The 19428-nt window shown below is 47.1% G+C and overlaps 1 protein-coding gene and 1 pseudogene across 1 annotated transcript in view; one reads left to right on the top strand and one right to left on the bottom strand.

The window, feature by feature from the left end:
* Window positions 1-12477, bottom strand: part of MEAK7 (MTOR associated protein, eak-7 homolog) — a 47043-nt gene extending 34566 nt beyond the window's left edge. The window contains exon 1 of the mRNA XM_064488916.1: window positions 12328-12477. The gene's annotated coding sequence lies outside the window, so the exon portion shown is untranslated. The remainder of the gene's footprint in view (window positions 1-12327) is intronic.
* A 4661-nt stretch (window positions 12478-17138) lies between these two features.
* Window positions 17139-17499, top strand: LOC105089460 (large ribosomal subunit protein uL29-like; annotated as a pseudogene).
* Window positions 17500-19428: the final 1929 nt, after the last annotated feature.

Below are 19428 nucleotides of genomic sequence, written 5' to 3'. Positions count from 1 at the left end.
TACACACACACACACACACACACACACACGTGTACACACAATGGAATATTACTCAGCCATAAAAAAGAATGAAAGGGAGGAAGGTGTATCTCAGTGGTAAAGCCCATTCTTAGCATGTATAAGGTCCTGGGTTCAATCCCCAGTACCTCCATTAAACCAGTAAATTAAAAAACCTAATTACTTCCCCCTACCAAAATAAAATTTTTTTTAATGCAGATGCTTTTTTCCCTGCCTCAATAAGAAAGACACTCAGACTCCCCCAGCATAGGGCCACTATCTTCCCAGCCCAGCATACCCCAGAAACCCACATGGTCCTGTGCACCTTAAATTCAGCAGTTGTAAGGCTCTCCTGGGGAAGTGGTTAGACACGCTGGTTCAGGCCATGATCCCAGAGAGTGACTCTGTAGATCAGGCGTGGTGCCTGGGACACCTCCATTCTTCCTGAGCATTCCAGGAGGCCCCAGCACATGTGGTCCAGGGAGCAGTCACAGACACAGCATCCTGTGTCTCACTGCTCAGAGTGTGGTCCTTAGGTCTACAACACTGCCTGGGAGCCTGTTAGAAATGCAGGATCTTAGAAACAATCCTCTTTAAAATAGCACCCAAAGTAATAAAATACCTAGGAGTAAATCTAACCAACGAGGTGAAAGACTTATACACGGAAAACTATAAAACACTGATTAAGGAAATTAAAGAATACTTTAAAAAATGGAAAGATATCTCATGCTCCTGGATTGGAAGAATCAATATTGTTAAAATGGTCATACTGCCCAAGGCAGTCTACAGATTTAATGCAATCCCTATCAAATTACCCAGGACATATTTCACAAAACTAGAAAAAAAATCATAATAAAATTTATATGGAACCACAAAAGACCTAGACTTGCCAAAGCATTACTGAAGAAAAAGAAAGAGGCAGGAGGAATATCTCTCCCAGACTTCAGACAATACTATAGAGCTACAGTAATCAAGACAGCATGGTACTGGTACAAAAACAGACATATGGACCAATGGAACAGAATAGAGAGCCCAGAAATGAACCCACAAACTTCTGATCAACTAATCTTCGACAAAGGAGGCAAGAATATACCATGGAATATAGACAGTCTGTTCAGTAAATGGTGTTGGGAAAACTGGACACCTGCATGTAAATCAATGAAGCTAGAACACTCCCTTACACCATACACAAAAATAAACTCAAAATGGATCAAAGACCTAAACATAAGACAAGATACAATAAACCTGCTAGAAGAAAATATAGGCAAAACATTATCTCACATACATCTCAAAAACATTCTCCTAGAACAGCCTACCCAAGCAATAGAAATAAAAGCAAGAATAAACAAATGGGACCTAATGAAACTTACAAACTTCTGCACAGCAAAGGAAACCATAAGTAAAACAAAATGACAGCCTACGGAATGGGAGAAAATTTTTGCAAATGAAACCGACAAAGACTTGATCTCCAGAATATATAAGCAGCTCATACGACTTAATAAGAAAAAAACAAATAACTCAATCCAAAAATGGGCAGAAGATCTAAACAAGCAATTCTCCAAGGAAGACATACAAATGATCAACAGGCACATGAAAAAATGCTCAATATCACTATCAGAGAAATGCAAATCAAAACTACAATGAGGTATCACCTCACACCAATCAGAATGGCCATCATTCAAACGTCCACAAATGACAAATGCTGGAGAGGCTGTGGAGAAAAGGGAACTCTCCTAAATTGCTGGTGGGAATGCAGTTTGGTGCAGCCATTGTGGAAAACAGCATGGAGATTTCTCAAAAGACTAGGAATAGACTTACCATAAGACCCAGGAATCCCGCTACTAAGGATATACCCAGAAGGAACCCTACTTCAAAATGACACCTGCATCCCAATGTTCATAGCAGCACTATTTACAATAGCCAAAACATGGAAACATCCTAAATGTCCATCAACAGATGACTGGATAAAGAAGAGGTGGTATATTTATACAATGGAATACTATTCAGCCATAAAAACTGACAACATAACGCCATTTGCAGCAACATGGATGTTCTTGGAGAATGTCATTCTAAGTGAAGTAAGTCAGAAAGAGAAATACCATATGAGATCACTCATATGTGGAATCTAAAAAAAAATAAAACATAAATACAGAACAGAAACAGACTCACAGACATACAATACAAACTTGTGGTTGCCAAAACAAGATTGTACTGTGTAGCACAGGGAAATATATACAGGATCTTGTGGCGGCTCACAGCAAAAGAGAATGTGACAATGAATGTATGTATATTCATGTATAACTGAAAAATTGTGCTCTACACTGGAATTTGACACAACATTATAAAATGACTATAACTCAATAAAAAAAAAATTAAAAAAAAAAAAAAAGAAATGCAGGATCTCATCCCCCAGCACACCTCCCCGCCACCCACTGCCTAACTACTGAGTCAGGATCTGCATTTTAACAAGATCCCCAGGTGACTAGGTATCGTCCAGCCTATACTTGGTCCCTTAAAAGCAAGGCACAGAGACACAGTCAACGCATGTGGCCTTTCAGGCTTGTGCCTCCCAGCCCTGCCCCACCCTCGTTATACACAGGTGTTAGCTGTCCTCCTCCAATGTGGGAGCTTGATTTTTCATGAATGGGTCTTGTATTATTTCCTGGTGTTTTTCTAACCAAGCACCAGAAACTGGGGGTGGGGTGGGAGGAGATGAGGCTGAAACAACATTTTCTCTCACAGCCCCAGAGGTCAGTGTCCAAAACCAAGGTGTTGGCAGGGTGGGTTCCCTCTGGGCTGAGGGACAGTCCATCTCAGGCCTCTCTAGCTACTAGTGGCTGCCAGCGCTCCTTGGCACTAGGGAACTGATAGACTCATCTCTGCCTCCGTCATCACCCGGCTTTCTCTGAGGCTGTGCCTTCTGTCTCTGATCAGGACACCAGTCATTAGATTTAAGGCCCTAATCCAGGATGAGCTCATCTTGAGATCCTTAATTACATCTGCAAAGACTCTACTTCCAAATCAGATCATGTGCACAGGGGTCCGGCATGAGGGCTGAGACCTAACTTTTTTTTGGGTCCCCCCACCACAGGTCTGCTTTGTGGCTTACACCTATGAGTATATACTCCTGTCTTCTCTGGAGGTTTTATGTTTAAGTGTCCACTCTCATCTGGGAGGAAAAAAGGCTGTGTTCTCCTTTAAGAGATTTCAGTCCCTGACAGCTGGTGGAGGAGGCTGCGTCCACCCAGGCAGGTGCTGACAGCTTCGGTTACAACACCAGTGGCTTCTGATGCCTACCGGGGAAACCGAGGGCCAGAGAGGGGCTGCCAGGTGACGCTCTTCCCCCAGGGGTGAGGGTGTGGCCTTGAGATGGGGCCCCACCCACCAGCCTGCAAATTTCACGGAATAAACTGGGGCACCAATACCCAAAAGAGGCCACCAAGGAACGATCCAGCCCCAAAGAAAAGGATGTTCCTCCAGCAGTGCTGTTTGAAACATCTAACACCCGACACTAAAGGATCTGGGAGTTGGTTTGATGACACCCACTGAATTTAAGTGTCCCCAGGCCTCAGGGCTTGGGCGCTGGAGGTCACCTGAAAGGAAGCTCGGGGAGATGGGCTCAGGTACCCAGGGTTCCAGCGCACACCGGCCTTGGAACCACAGGTATGCCATCACCAGCTGTTGCCGTCCTGGCTGGGGCTTTACAGGAGGATGTGAGGCCTTCTGGCACCCAGAGCCATCTTTAAGAACTGCAGGGCAAGGTGGTAGCCCACGTGGCAGCCTATTTGAAACAACAGTGGCATGAGAAGCTGTGCTTCTGCCTCCATCCCTTGGGGCCCCCTGCAGCCCTCAACCTGAGACCCCTTCTCACCTTGTAAGCCTGGCTCATGCAGTGGACCTTTGCCTCCAGAACCCACCCTCTTTGGGGCTACTCTGTCCATACTCTCAGGTTTGCAGTGGCCAGGGGGCTGCATTGCTCAGATCTCCTTCCAAGAGAGACCCTGGCAGCCTCCCTGCTCCCAACCAAGGACAGAGCTGGAGGAACAGGCTGTTCTGGCCCTATGTGGGGTTCCTCCATCAACTTACCTTCCCTCTGAGACTCCCTCCTTGCTGCCTGGCGGACTGAACCTCTTCCCACCCAACCCTCCTTCTTTCTGCTTCCCCTTTCCTGGGTGTCAGACCCGCACTGTGGGCAGAAGGTTCTCCCTTCCTGCTCCCTCTCCCCCACCCATCACAGGCTTCCCACCCAGTAGGCCTCTTGCACATCGAATTCCAACCAGGCATCTGCTTCCCATGGGATGTGAATTGGTACAGAGTTCAACTTGGCTACTAGTTCAGGACTCATCTGGTGGGTGTGTCTCCCCAACCAGGAATGGGATTCTAGACACCAGTGGCCACAACATAACAAATGTCCTCTGTGCTCATCTGTCTCTCCAAAGTCCCATTCCAAGCATCTGACTGCATCCCTCTCTCTCCCTGGCACCCCTTGCTCTCTCCTCTTTCCCACCCTTCCTTCCCCTTGAAGATATGGTCTCCTTTTCTGCAACTCTTCACCATGCCCTTTTCTTGTATAAATGTTTACCCACTTCCCTGATCAGAGCCATAAAGATCTGAGAGTGTGCCAATCTGTCCTGCCACCAGTCCCACTTGGAAGGGTGGAGAAGGATGTGCATACTTTCTGTTAATATTTTCCCCAGCCCATGGACACCAACTTAATGATACTACACTCGCTTTTTGAGTTATAGCTAAGCATCTCCTACTTTACATAAAGATGAAAGTCCAGAGAATTGCAGACCATTTGCCCAGAAGAACCTAAGGAAGGCTCCTCGGGAGCAGACAGTGGTTCTCTGATCACACTTTGAAGAGCTCTGTCTCAGAGGTGCCCCCTTGAGTGATTAGCTCTGGCCCCCATCACCCCATCTTCCCAGCCCATCCTTGGACTGGAAATGACAACAGGAGCTGGTGGGCAGGCCCTGGTCTTGTGTGCAGGTAAGTTTCAACCCCAGGTTAGGGGACAGTTTCCCCTCTCCTGCTCCTCCCCAAACTCCTTCCTCGCCTCCCTGCAGGCACGTGCCACCCCTGCGGCCCCTACCTCCATCTTTCCTTCAGCCGCACCAGCCAAGCTAGGAGGGTCAGCACATTCCATGCAAATCCCCCTCAGAAAGCACAAGCCACCCTTGCCAGCCCCAGCAGCCCCTCCAGTCCAAGAGGCTGCCCCAGACAGTCCAGCACCTCTGGCTCACGAAAGCCTTGTGACACCCAGGGTGAGGCTGGCAGACCATGCCCCAGCACATGCGCAGTGGAAGCCTCAGCTTGGAGCCCCATGGGGACTTTGCCTTCGTTGTCAGGAATTAGGGTTCCTGATGGTCCTCCAACACCCACCAACCCCACTGTGGAGATGAGGATTCCAGCCCCTCAGCCACCCAAGAGGTGGAAAAGAGGAAAAGACAGTGGCTGCAGCTTTTGCGGCTGTAAGAGTAATGACCCAGGGGCTCTCCAATGGTGCACATGCCCCACTCAGAGAAACACAAGTCCCTGTCCAATATCGTATTTGTCTTATTAGATGACTGGTTCCCAGGAAGAGCCCCTCATGTCCAGCCCCTGGCTTCTGATCCAGAATTTCTCTGACTGCTCGCAGGAATCTAATGGGGAGGATGACCCCTGATTATATTTTTGGGAGAATGGACACTCAGAAAGGTCTAAGGACTTGCCCAACGTCACACAGCTAAAAAGGCCGGGGCCAGGGCTGGACCGGGGCCCCTTGTTCTAAACAGAGAGGACTGTTTGTCTGGCCACCCAGAAACCAATCAAAAGAATTTTCCAACAAAGATCTGTTCTTCGAGCAAATAGAGATTTGTCATTATTTTAAAATATAATAACACCAAGCACACAAACTACACTTACAACCTCCCAGGCACTGTTCTGAGCCCTTCACCGACAGTGATTCATTTGATCATCTGCACAATTCTGAGGCAGGTTCAGGCGTTAGTCACGTATTACATCGGAGGAAACCAAGGCACAGGAAGGCAACTGACTTCCTTAAAATCGCACAAGGATGTCGGAGCTGGGATTTACACTCGGGCATTGGATTCTGGAAACAGTCACCTTAACTGCTGCCCTCTGCTACAGAGAACAGAAAGGAAACACAAAGAGAAGCAGGTTTGGCTCATGAACAGGATCCAAATGCACTGAATTTAAGGACAGACCTTGTCCCCTTGTCCTGTAGCATGGAACAGCTCTTATGATGCACCGTCAACCAGACAGCAGAGCTTCCAGTTAAAGAGAGGCGGCCAAGTAGCCACGCTCTGCAGATCCACTAGCCATATGCCCTGTGTCCGCTCTTTAACTGGCCTCAGTTTCCCCATCTGGAAAGTGGGGATGGCAGTACCTCCCTCGTACAATGGGCACCAAGTGAGTGGGGCACTCAGAACAGCGCTCAGCCCCTCTTAAGCACAACAGAGGTGAACTGGATTATTCCTGTGTTTCTGCTGAATTCCACACTTCCCGCCAAACCACACCACCACCACCTCCTCCTCCACCACTGGCACTTCATCACTCTCTGGAAGTCAGAGTGAATTTTCAGGGGATAATGCAGCCCCAGATCAGAGTTGTCCAGGCTGACTCAGTGATGCCCATGTGTGGACCAAGGGGCTTATGATGACTATGACTTTTAAAAAGTCACAAAGGGTCACAACTGTGTCCATGGATAATTTCTCTCATTTCAACAGCAGAGCCCCAGAAGTGAGCTCCTCCCTGGGTTCACACTGTGAGTTGTAAGGTTCAGGAGCTGGAGACTGAAGGGGTCTAAGGAGAGCTAGACCCCTTAGCTCTCATTAATTCATTCATTCATTTATTCAACAAATGTTTCTGGAGGACCAATGATAGGCCAGGCACATTGCTAAGCACCAGCAGACATTCAGCATAGTTACTGATACCAGGACATTCTAAATGGACAGACACCATCATACAGGGATCCCATACTTAATCACTTAAGCTCAGGTGCTATGTAGGAGACTATAACAGGGCCAGGAGGAAGTGTCATAGAAGGAAAGGCCAGGGAGGGTGGGGGCTTCCCTAAGGAAGCAGAGTTAAGCCAAGACCTGAGAGATGGGCCTAAGGAGATGGACAGAAGGGAGGGGGGAAATCGGGCCAGGCCGCGGGAAAGTGTGGTCACGGACCAACAGCAGCATGGTCTGAGACTGTTAGAAATGCAGCATCTCAGCCCTCACCCCAAGACTTGCTGAATCAGACCCTACAGCTAACAACACCCTCCAGGGAATCTGCGCACGGTACATTTTGAAAAGCCCTGCCCTGCCTCTCAGGATTCTCGTTTAGAGTAAATAAAATGTAAAGTTTCTATGACATTATTGACTTCAAGAAAAGTTAGTTCCTTTTCTTTTCTGCCCACAGGAAGGTAGGAACCCCACCCTCCCCCAACATGTGATCACCATGCACCCTGAGAAGACAGCAATTAACAACAGTTGCCCCAAATCTGCATCTTATATACACAATTGCATCTCATCCTTACAGTGACCCTCAGAGTGAAGTAGAAACTACTGTCACCACGTTGCAGATGAGGAAACAGACGTTCAGAGAGGTCCCATGATTTGTCCTAGTTCACTGTGGCCGAGGCAGACAGTGGGGACTAAGTCCGTCTGGTGCCCCAGCTCATGTTCTAACCACTCAGCCCCCCTGCCATGTCACTCAACCTGCACGGTTTGGGATCCTAGTCTTGTGCGGTTGTGTTTCTAAGAACCACCTCTGGGCTTGCTCTCACTTCCACAGGCCGGGAGAGGCAGCATCTCCCCGGGGACCAGTTGGGAAACTCTGGACAAACACGCTCTCCAAGCAGACAAGCCAGAACTCGAACAAAGAGACACAGAAATGTTACCACCTTGCACATTTCTGAGCAATCTGGGCTGCCGGGTTTGCATTTTTGGCTCCGCGTCCTTTTGCCCTCTCTGCTTGCTGAAATCACTCCATTTGATTCTCTCATTCACTGCCGCAGCCAGGACAGTCATGAGACAGTGAATGTAATGCAAACTGTGACCTTTCCAGAAAAGAATGGCCCGTCGCCTCAGCATTCGGGAGAGGAATTCCCCAGGAGCGACTGAGGACCATGGTGCGGTTCCTGGAAGTGTTCTCCTTGGCTGCTCACAACCTCCTCCTATACTGGGGAGTCCTGGTTTCTTGTTGCCTGCAAACTGGTGCCCTTCGAGAGGCAAGGCCTCACTCCAGGACACCCCTGCCGCTTCCCAGCTGCAGCAGCAAGAAGAGAGGTGGGCATAGGTTCCGACAACCTCAGCATCAGGGAAGTTTGTCAGAGCCAAGGGCCAGGAGTGGGAATGAAGCCACGCAACGGAGAAGCTGCTGGAAACTGTCACTGCAGGTGATGCACCAACAACGTGACCTTGCTGCTGAAAAAACATCATGGCTGCAGCTTCGTTTGACAAAAATTTAAAGCATATTTATTTGTTCTTTGGGAAAGTAATGTAACTACCTTCCAGGAACAAAAAGCAAGAAATCACACACACTCATTGCAGTGGGGAGTGTTCCCAAGACCACACCAACGTTCAGATACTCACTGGAAGAACTCACAGGTCTCAGTCACGGTGAAGATGTATTTACAGCAACAGAGTCAGGCTACACAGCCAGATCATAAGAGAAAGATCCACAGCTGGATGTGATGGCCTGAATGTTTGTGTCCCCTCAAAATCTGTATGTTGAAGCCTTAATGTCCAATGTGATGGCATTTGGAGATGGGCCTTTGCGGGGTTTAGATGGGATACTTGAACTCATGGAGAATGAGTAGAGAACTCAGTAAATTCCTCAGTTAAACATAACAACAGACACCGAAGCACAGATGTGCAGGTGCACTGAGAGGTGCCCATGGTGCTTTGCGGCCCCCACTGTCTGCACTGCTGATGGGGCCCCTTGGCTGCACTGGGCAAAGGGAACATTCTCTCCCTTTGCTCTGATCTGGTCCAGACCCCCTTCTTCACTGTTATGCACAGTGGTGTTCCCCTTGGGGCGCTCCTGGTAAGACAGGCTGGCACCTGGGATCCTTTACTGGAGTGCTTGCACCTGGACAAATGTCTATACAAAGAAACTATGAGGGACTGAAAATAACTACACACATGTACAGTCAGGGCAATAGGAACAATGAGATACAAAAAGGCCACAAATCGATGGCCATTTCTGAGGTGTCAGGAGCAAAAGCAGGGGACTGCACATGATCCCTGCACACAGCCCCACCAAGGGGATGGGAAGACCACCTAAGCACCCACTCCAGCCCAACCCACACAACTGCCCCTGTTGTTACCCCATTTAAGGAACCAGTTTGCTCCCCCACCTCCTGTCACTTGGGGAGGGAGCACGGGAACCTGTTACTTGTTTTCACTGTCTTGCAGCACAAGTCCCAGTAAAGCCTTGCCTGAACTCCTTGCCTGGCCTCTTATCAATTTCTATTGATTAAGGAGTCTAAGGTAACACCTAGGCTGCACTGCTCTGCCCTCGGAGCCTTCCTCCCTGGACCCTGGGCTCGGTCCGCACTTGACTGGCAGCCAGAATTTAAAGGAGTCTGCTCCCAGTCCCACCCCACCCCAGGGCTCTCTGCCTGCCCTGGGAATGGCTTTTCCTGCATTTATTCAGTCTTCCTGGACTTTTTCTGTCCTTTCTGGTCTCCTGGCCTGTGGTTCTGGGAAGAATTTTGAAACACATTTCCTTCAGATGGGGAGACAGAAGACAACCTTTCCAGCCTGGTCTGTCTGTCTTGCTCAAGTCTCTTTAGGTTGCAGGTAACACAGACCCAGGGCGGCTCCGTGGGCCTGCAACCTTACCATCCACAGGACCTGGCTTAGCAGGGCCCTGACTTGGTTTCACACTCTGCTATCACCACCTTGAAATTCTTAAAAATGTTTGAACCTGGGGCCCTATGGTTTCCATTTGCATTGAGCCCCATGCCTTATGTGGCTGGACCTGCATAAAGCCATTCTAGAAACTTGAATTACCAAAGGAGATTTATGGGCAAGTCAAGGGGGTGTCTCAGAGAACCCAAAGGTAAGACTGTGGACAAGACATCATGGCTGCCGGCCCCACCTGACTTCATCTCCTCTGTTTCAGGATCAGTCCAGACAGCAGTTTGACAGGGCAGAGATGCTGACTGGTCCAGCCTGGGTCAGGTGTCCAGCCTTGGTGCAATCAGTGCTGGCCCAGGGGGGCAGGGTCCCACAGCTTCCAGAAAGCAGAAAACAGAGTCAGCAGTTGGCAAGAAACGAGTCTGCCTTGAAACTTCCCATGACACGCGGTCAACAGCCCCCGGGCTGCAGCGGCCCAGAATTTATGGCTTAACCACCTCGTGCTCACTCTCCCATGAACTTCCCTTCTAGGCAGAAGCCCCTCAAAACCCATCTGGTGATTGATTAGGGGACCTCTGACCCTGAATCCATTTCCAGCTGAGCTATTGATTTGGGCAAATCCTATCCCCTCTGGTCACTTTATTTCTTCTCCTATTTAAAAACAAACCGAAACAAAAAACTTCACAAAGAGGCAGGGAGTGTAAACAATACAGATATCTGGGGAATGGCTGGTCTGGAAAGAAGCTATACACATACACATACACACACACACACACACACACACACACACACACACACACACAAGAACGTATATTTTCGAAGACTCTGTAAGCAAACTGTGTATCTTTGGCCCTTCAAAGTCTGACCCTTAGTGAATCATTGCAAAGCATTCTCTGGGGGGCACTCAGAGTCCTGTGTGGGACAGATACTGGCCTCCCCAAAGGAAGTTAATTAGACTCTGGGAGATAAATCTTTGCTTCCTTCCTCTCTGAGACGATTATGAGGAAAGTGCCCCCGCAATCCGCACTGGGAACAAAAGCCTTGTGTCTGGCAAGGCGCCCCTACCCGACCTCTCTTGCAGTATGAATCGCGACCTCATAATCATTTCATGAAGCCTTCCACGCTCTGAAACGGCAACTCTCCATCCACGGCCACACACTGCAGAGCTCCCCTGGACCCTCCAGGCTCCTGCAGGGAGACTGGGTTCCTAGCGGTCGACAAGCATGGGCTTTGGGGGCTGACAGAGTTGCCTTCAAACCTGCCCAAGGCCCACTTTCTGGCTCCCACTCAGGAGGGTTCCTTCCAAGGTCCTTGTCTGCAAAAAGGAGATGATGACAGTAATGCTGATTTCACACAGGTGCTGAGAGGTTAAATGTGACCATGTGTGTAAAAGTGCTGACTGAGGGCCTGGGCCACAGTGAGCACGAGATAAAACTCTCACCGGGGCTGCTATATCATCTGTGGGCCCAGGCAACATGAAAATGTGCAGAAAAATCTTTTTTTTTTTTTCTCCCTTTCCCTCTCCTCTCTCTCTCTCTCTCAACCTGTCACGGTGTTTTTCATTTGTTATTTAATGACATGCTCCCTCAGACACAGGATGCTCTGGGGACGAGTAGGTGGAGAACAGCAGTGATTACAGGGGGAAGGAGAGGGCAATGGAGCAGGTGGCTGAAAACTCATCCCAGGAAGCAGGGAGATGGCAGCAGGCAGGACCGCCCAGCCCCCAGCATATGCTCCACTGTCCCTCACACGTCACTTACAAAACACAAAGGCAGAGAGAAATTAAGAATTTCAAGTCAATAACATGTAATCACCTATAATGTGTAACTGAATCTCTATGCTGTACACCAGAAATTAACACAACACTGTAAATCAACTATACTTCCATGTAAAATTTTTTTTATTTAATTTTTTTTTTAAATTTCAAGAAGGCTCCTGCAGAGCATTAAATCCCAAGCCCAGGCCCATCTGAGCACACAGCCATTTGCCCGTGAGGCCAGCCCTGACGGTAAGGATTAGTCTGATTTATCCATCACCCTGATTCTTTGATTTAACAAAGTCATTCATTGAATAAACAGTTTCTAACCATTTGGGAGTTTCGACAAAGCTGAACACAGATGTATACCATAAGCCAGCAATTCCACTCCTCAGTGGTACACCTAACAGGATCACCTACCTGTGTAATCACTTGTACTAGAATATTCTTTGCAACACTGCTCACAAGAACTCCTCCTTGAAAATATCATACCCAAGTACCCATCAACAGTAGCATCCTTAAACAAATGAGGTCTTTCTGGATGACAGGACCCACACAGAAGAATGACTTGCAAGCACACATGACAGCAGGGCTGGACCCCACAGACATAACGCTGAGGGACAGGAACCAGACACAAAGGAAGACACGGTGTGTGCGAGTCCACGTATAAAAGCAAGACACTGCATCTCTGCTGCCAGAAGGCAGGATAGTACTTACTTTTGTGGGGGAAGTCCAACAGGGCACAAGGGGGTCTGGGGGGCTGGTCACGGTGGGTTTCTTGAGCTCAGTGCTGATCCTGTGGTTGTGTTCAGGGCGTGAGCATACGTGGAGCCGTACACTTCTAATGTGTACACTTCTCTATAGATACTGTATTTCAATAGAAAGTAAAAGTAAGACATTAGAATAACCTTTCCCAGGAGCTCACTGTGGGGATGATTTAGGGGGTTAAGGAGCTGATTCGGGCCCCTCCCTTAGTGCCGCCCCCCAAGCCCTAGGTTTCCTTTGTCTCTTATCTCCTTACACTAAATGTGATTTTGTGACATTCAGACAATCTCTTGGAGGGCTGTGGTGATGAGCAAGAACCGGCAGGTTCAACGCCATGAAATATGGTGCAGTGGCATCCTCTTTGATTTTATTTGTTTCCCTGTTTGGGTCCAACTAATATTGGATGAGCACCTATTATGTGCTTGGTACTACAGACTCAAGGATGAGGATGTCCCTGCCCTCAAAGAGCTCAGGATCTGGTTCAGAGAAAACCCCAGGGGCTCGGGATCAGTTAGGTCTCAATCTACCAAGGGTGTAATGATACACCAACCTCAGTGTCCTGTCATTCCTCGGAATTTCTATTTATGGTACAGAAACAGTCACAGGACAGCAAAGCTTAGCTCCAGGACTGCAACATTGTTTAAAATAGTGAAAAAATGTAAAATGACCTATTTTTCCAGTGATGGGAGACTGGTCCAAAGAGTGATGGAAAAGTAAAACGAGGGACTACCACGTGGCCACTGGAAATCAAGCTGGAGAAGACTGTGGAATGACTCTCAAGGCCTGTGAATGAGCAGAGACTGCTCCTAAGGTGCAAGCCCACAAGGTGGCCTGCCAGTTTCACAGCTGCTGGAGGAGACAGGAGACTCCTGGATCAGAGACAAAGGACTTTATCACTCGTAGCACAGCAGGCGACATAAGCCTCAAGTCTGCAGATGTCACGGGGCGAAGTGAAGCTGTACACAATGCATGATCTTCCCCTGAGAAACCGTGGGCTTAGGGAACCCAAATCTCTTCCACTGGGCAGGAAGCCTGCCTGACCTGGTCCTGGAAGAGACTCTATTATAGTGAGCAGAAAACAACTTGCCCTTTGCTTGCAGGGAAGCACCTTGTCTGATCACTGCTATACAAACATCCTGAACAGAGGGTCAATGCTTCTGCTTGAAGACATGTAGAAACCTGAGAGGCCCATGGAAACCAGCTCCCAGCAATGACAGAGAAAGAAATATGGGGTGACTGAGAAACAGGGCACAAAACAACCCTGATGTTGTGATCTTGACCTTGAGTAGATATGCACACGTTACATAAACACTAACACCAGACTGGCAAAATATACACATAAATGTTCCTAGCAGGGTTCTAAGTATTCCTAAGTTTCTATAATGAATAAGTATTAGTTTTACATGTGGAAAAGTACACATTAAAAAACAGTTCTTTGTAGCAAAGAATAAATAGCTAGCCCTTGTTATATGCTTACAAAGCACCAAACCCTGTTCTAAGCATGTGCCTCACGTAATTCTCACACCAAAGTACCAGGCAAACACTGGTCATTGTTCCCATTTTCCAGATAAGGCAAACTGAGGCCTGGAGCAGTCACGTAGTGGGGATCAGGACAACTAGGATTCTGAACCCAAGTAGTAGGGCTGCAGATTTCACGTTCTTAAAACCACTTTCCTATGCGCCTGGAATAAAGCCTTGTTATTACAGGAGACTGAGCTCTCTTACCAGCAGCCCTTTTATTTATAGATATAATGATAAATCTAAAAATAGAGACTGGAATTGTCTTCTCTCCACCCAGAACATTAAATGAATCTAAAACCAACCATGGTTGGATAGGAAGACCCTGTAATAACATGCAAATGCTTATGATGGAGTTAAGAAGGCAGACCATATAATTTAGGCAGAGCAATATTGCAAATTTCAAAGAAAAAAAGACATATATCCACAGGGGAAAAAAGCACTAGAACACAGTATACAACTATACTACTCTTTTTGCTTTAGAGGAATGAACTCTTGGGGATTTTTTATTTTTACTTTTCTCCATTTTCTGAATTTTCTGTAGCAGTTATAGTTCTTTTATAATGAAAAATGTTATACAAATTTAAGAAGCAAGACGAAACACAAAGGGGGGAGCGGGTAAGAGCTCAGTGGTAGAATGTGCGCTTAGCATGCATGAGGTCCTCGGTTCAATCCCCAGGACCTCCATTTAAATAAATAAGTTGGGGGGGAAAGGAAATAAAGACAAAACACAGATGAAAGCTCATTGCAGACGAGGAGGGGTGACACAGACTGTCAGGCCCAGGCCAGCCTAGAGTTTATGAAGTGGCTGCCGGCAGGCCTCATCTGCCTGAAAAATGTTTAACTTGGCTGAATTCTCGTTTAAACAAATATTCATTGCTTTCTGTCACTAGGAAGTAGGGAGAATTCAGATCACATTCATCTTTCTCTGAACACTTGCCCTCCTCTGACCCAGCAATTCCACCCCTGGAACGGATTAGAAAGAAATGCATTCGCATGTGAACCAAGAGGTGCAGTCTAAAATATCCATAGCAGCCTCTTCATTCTAGTCCCACACATGAAACCACCCAAATGCCCACCACAGTACAAAGATGCAATCAAGTGTGGTGCATTCACACCACAAAATACAGTACAGAAGTATACCCAGATGGGCCATTTTTTCTTTCTTGGATTGGCCCGCTCCCAATTCTCAGGAGTGTACTATCTTCTACTATTTTTTTTACTTCACTAATAAAAATCTTGCTCAAAAAAAGATATATATATATACCCAGATGTAAAGTGCTAGTACAAACCAACAAAGCAGACGTCCAGTGTTAGAGGTCTGGGACAGTAGTCACCTCTGGGGATGGGGGAGACACTGAGGCAGCGATAGAGGAGGTTGGCGGGCAGGTGGGATTTCAGGGCAGGTGTGCTCTGTGTCTTGACATGGGTGCTGAACTGAACTGTGTGTTCAGTTTTCAAAAATCCATCTAGCTATGCACTTTTTTCCTTCTTTTTTTTTTTAATCTGTCTTTTATTGAAGTGTAGTTGATAGCTATACACTTATTTTGAATACAAAAGTATTTATTTTATAAGTATTATATTTAAAATAGAATTTTGTGTACATCTGAAATGTGTAGCTCACTGTACAGGAATTATACCACAATAAAGGTATTTTAAAAAACGATTTGTTTACTCATCAATTTCAATAAATCGTTATGCGGCTGAAAAATAAAATAGAATTTTAATCTGTCTACTCACAAAACCTAATTTAAAACATGATACATTTATCTCTAGCCGATTTGATGTTAGTCTTTTACAAACAATACTCAATTTGTCATTGTTTTCTACTAAGAACCTGTACTAAATGAAATTTGTTATTTTATCAGAAAACATTTCGCTTTAATCTTAAAGAGTGCTCTTCTAAATGAAGGCACCAATAAGAACCACTTTCAGGGGGCACAGAATTTCTTATTTCTTTAAGACTCTGTGGTTGACCACTTCTTCATTAGTTACCTGCAGCAAGACACCATCCCGCCAAAGGGGGGAAAAAGAATCTCAAGAAGTTTATCATGTGCATGTAAATAACCTAAACAATTTCAGGGGTGGTCTTAGGATCAAAGACTCAAGGGTACATACAACAGAATATGCCCTGATTATCACATTCCTGAAAAGGCAACAGAGCCAGTCAATCAATCTCTGATGATACCTAAGAAATGAAGTTTGAGCAGCCAACCTGTCTCTCTCCTACAGGGCAAGGGATTGGGAAAGAATTACCACATTTAAACCCAAGTATCTAGTGCTGGATACATATAGGATCTATAATGTAGACACTTTATTCATAGATATAAGTTATCTGAAAATAGATTCAACCATCTTGCCCTACCTTCTCCTTAGCCTGATAAGCATGTAAAGCTAGGACCCTATCAAATAATGAAAGAACAAAATGTCTTTATTTTTAATAACTCGTAGTTCACTCAAGATGCTTGATCCAAAAAATATGAACGCACAAGGATGTAACGATTGGAAATTTCATGTTTTATGAACATGTGATAGCTGTACACTTTTGACTTGAATACCTTTTTGGGGGCACGGATACTGTTGTTAATTAATGTAATTTTTTAAAAAACCTTTAAAATGACAAAAGCAAGGATGATAAAACCTTAATATTAAAAAAAGAAAAATTCCAAAGTTCTGGTTTCTCTTGAAAAATCAGCAGCTCTAGAAACATGAACCCTGGTCCCCGCATGGGAAGGGCAGGGGTCTCCCAGGCTCACTCACTCTCTACTTCATCCAGCCCCTGGCCCCTGGCAGCACCTGAGTCTGCAGTCTCTCACTTGCAAGGCGTGGAAGCTGAGACTCAGAGAGAGGAAGTGAATTGCCTGAGGCCACACAGCAACAGAGCACAGACACAGCTGAAACCCAGGTTTCTGGGCCCTCAGGAGTCACCCTGTGCAGTCAGGGTGATTTCATCTGGGCTGGAAGGAGGCAGCGTCACATTTGAGGTGAAACTGCATTCTTGCTATGACTGCAGTGAACAGAGGCCAGGGGCCCTTCCCCGCTGGATTTGAAATCCACTGATTGCCCAAAAAAGTGTGTTGCTTCAAGCCCTGCAGTTCTCGATTCTTCTCTCATTCTTAAAGTAACTAGGTGGGGCGGAGGGTATAGCTCAATGGTACAGCTCATGCTTGGCATGCACGAGGTCCTGGGCTCAATCCCCAGTACCTCCATTAAAATAAATAAACATGGCGGCAGCTTGTACAGCCATGGCCAAGATTAAGGCTCAAGACCTTTGCATCAAGGAGGAGGAGCTGCTGAAACAACTGGAGGACCTGAAAGTGGACCTGTCCCAGCTGCACGTTGCTGAAGTGACAGGCAGCGCGGCTTCTAAGCTCTCCAAGATCCAAGTTGTTCATACATCCATTGCTCATGTTCTCACCATCATTAACCAGACTCAGAAAAAGAACCTCAGGAAATTCTACGAAAGCAAAAAGTACAAGCCCCTGGATCTGTGGCCCAAGAAAATATGTGCCATGCACCACAGGCTCAATGAGCAGCAACCTGAAGACCAAGAGGCAGCAGTGGGAACAGCTGTACCCACTGCAGAGCTACGTGGTTAAGGCCTGAGCATCCAGGCATCAATAACACAAACTGGCAATAATCAATCAATCAACAAACCTAATTCCGCCCCCCCCCATAAAGATTAAAAAATGTTTAAAGAACAAAGTAAACTGAAGCAATGGGACCTACCGAGAAACAGGTACTGACTCCCTTGTGATGCCTGCCTAACCTGAGGAAGACTTTCTGGAGAGCAGGAGCGTAGGGTACCCTCCCCAAGATCCAGGAGACCCGTGGGCATCAATGCAGGCAGGGGTCCCACAGGCCAGTAAATCAGTTTCACAGACATGGAAAATCTTGGGTTCAGATCCTTCCCTAACCTGTATACTCTTACTGCAACCAATTCCACGGGGCGACTTTTGGAAGCAAGGAAAGTGGGGCTTAAAATCTTCTCCCCTACCTGATCCTGAAATTTCAGCACAAAAGCTTCCATACATGTCCCTGTTTCTCTTTTCCTGGAAGGCTGCTGCTTTGCCACTATCAGTCCTTGGCCTTCACCGTGGAGGAAGGAGCTGAGAGCAAGTGTTCCCAGGTGGGGGGCCAGATACCTGAGATCCGAGGGTGAAGGAGGCACTGGTCCCCTCCACGAACCCTAATGAGCACTTCCTATGTTAGGGGATGTCCTTGTCCTCCAGAGAGCCCTGAATGGATGGACAACTATAACAGCGTAGCAGACACATCTTTCGGCAGACGGGACACAGCAAATCACACAGGTGGGAAGAGGGTTCAAATCGCTTAACCTCATTAAGCCTTCGTTCCCTTATCTGCAAAGTGGGGCTTACATGCGTGCCCTCTGAGGCGTGAAGACTGGATGAGAAAGTCAGCTCGGTGCCTGGCCTGCACTGGGTGCTCGATAAATGCCAGCTGGGGAGAAGGGGCTGACCCCAGCCTGGGGATTCTCACCAATAGTCTCACCAGCCGAGTATGAAACCGAGTCCTTCTAAAACCAGTTTCCTTCCCCAGTTTATGATTAATCTCTCTCCCCGAAACTGTATTCCCTTTCTTGTCCCCTTTGGCCTTAATTCTGTGCTAACTGAACACTAATCAACCAGAATCAGATGATTAAAACTGCTGTTGTTGATAACATCACGAATGTTCTAAAACAGCTGTTGTCAATAACACTGTTAATGTACTAAAGCTGCTATTATAGGCCTCATCATTAACTGCAAACTCAGGCTGTTTCTCCAGGGCAAGATGAGCTCATAGACTACACCCTCTGCCGCCCCCGCCCCTAGCCATGGACCACCTGGCCAGAGAATCATAAACCAGAGATACTCTGATTCCTGAAACTACTATTAAGAAAATGTCACAGGAATGCCACAAGACGATGACTAACCCCAGCTTCTTTGTTCTTGCCCTTGAAAACACCCCTAACTCAAAGACAAAGTTGGAGTGCTCCTGAGGCTTGTCTCCCACTCCCTTGCTTGGCGCCCTGCAATAAATCCTTACTTTGCTGCTACCTCCTGCTGCCAGTTGGGCTTTCTGTGACCCAGGGCCCATGAGCTCTTTGCTGGGTTATAAGCATTGTGGGCCCAAGCCCTGGTAGCTGGCTGTGCCCCTACCTCGTGGAATCAATTCCCTGGCCTGTAACAAGGGTGGGGATCTTGTTGTCCATCTCCCCCATGTGTCCCCAGCATCCAGAACAATGTCTGCACACAGCTAGGGACTTGGTGACTGCATGAATACGTGAATGAACAAGTGCACCTTTTAAGTTCAGCTCAAATGCCGTCTCCTCTCTGAAGCCTCTGATAGATCCCTCCCCAAGCTCCTGTGCCCTCACACCCCTACATTAGAGTGGTCTCTCAGCACCATGAAAATGTGTTCTCACCCACCCAGTGCCTAGCGCTGGGTGTGGGCTCAACAATACTGGCAGAAATGAATATGAGAATGGAATGAGTAATCAGAGTGAAGGCGGAGGTGAGTGATTAGCTGATAAAC

Source organism: Camelus dromedarius, chromosome 9 (genome assembly GCF_036321535.1).
Source record: "Camelus dromedarius isolate mCamDro1 chromosome 9, mCamDro1.pat, whole genome shotgun sequence".
Classification (NCBI taxonomy): Eukaryota; Metazoa; Chordata; class Mammalia; order Artiodactyla; family Camelidae; genus Camelus; species Camelus dromedarius.
The sequence above is the reverse complement of the archived record's forward strand: the minus strand, read 5'-3'. Positions and strand labels throughout refer to the sequence as shown.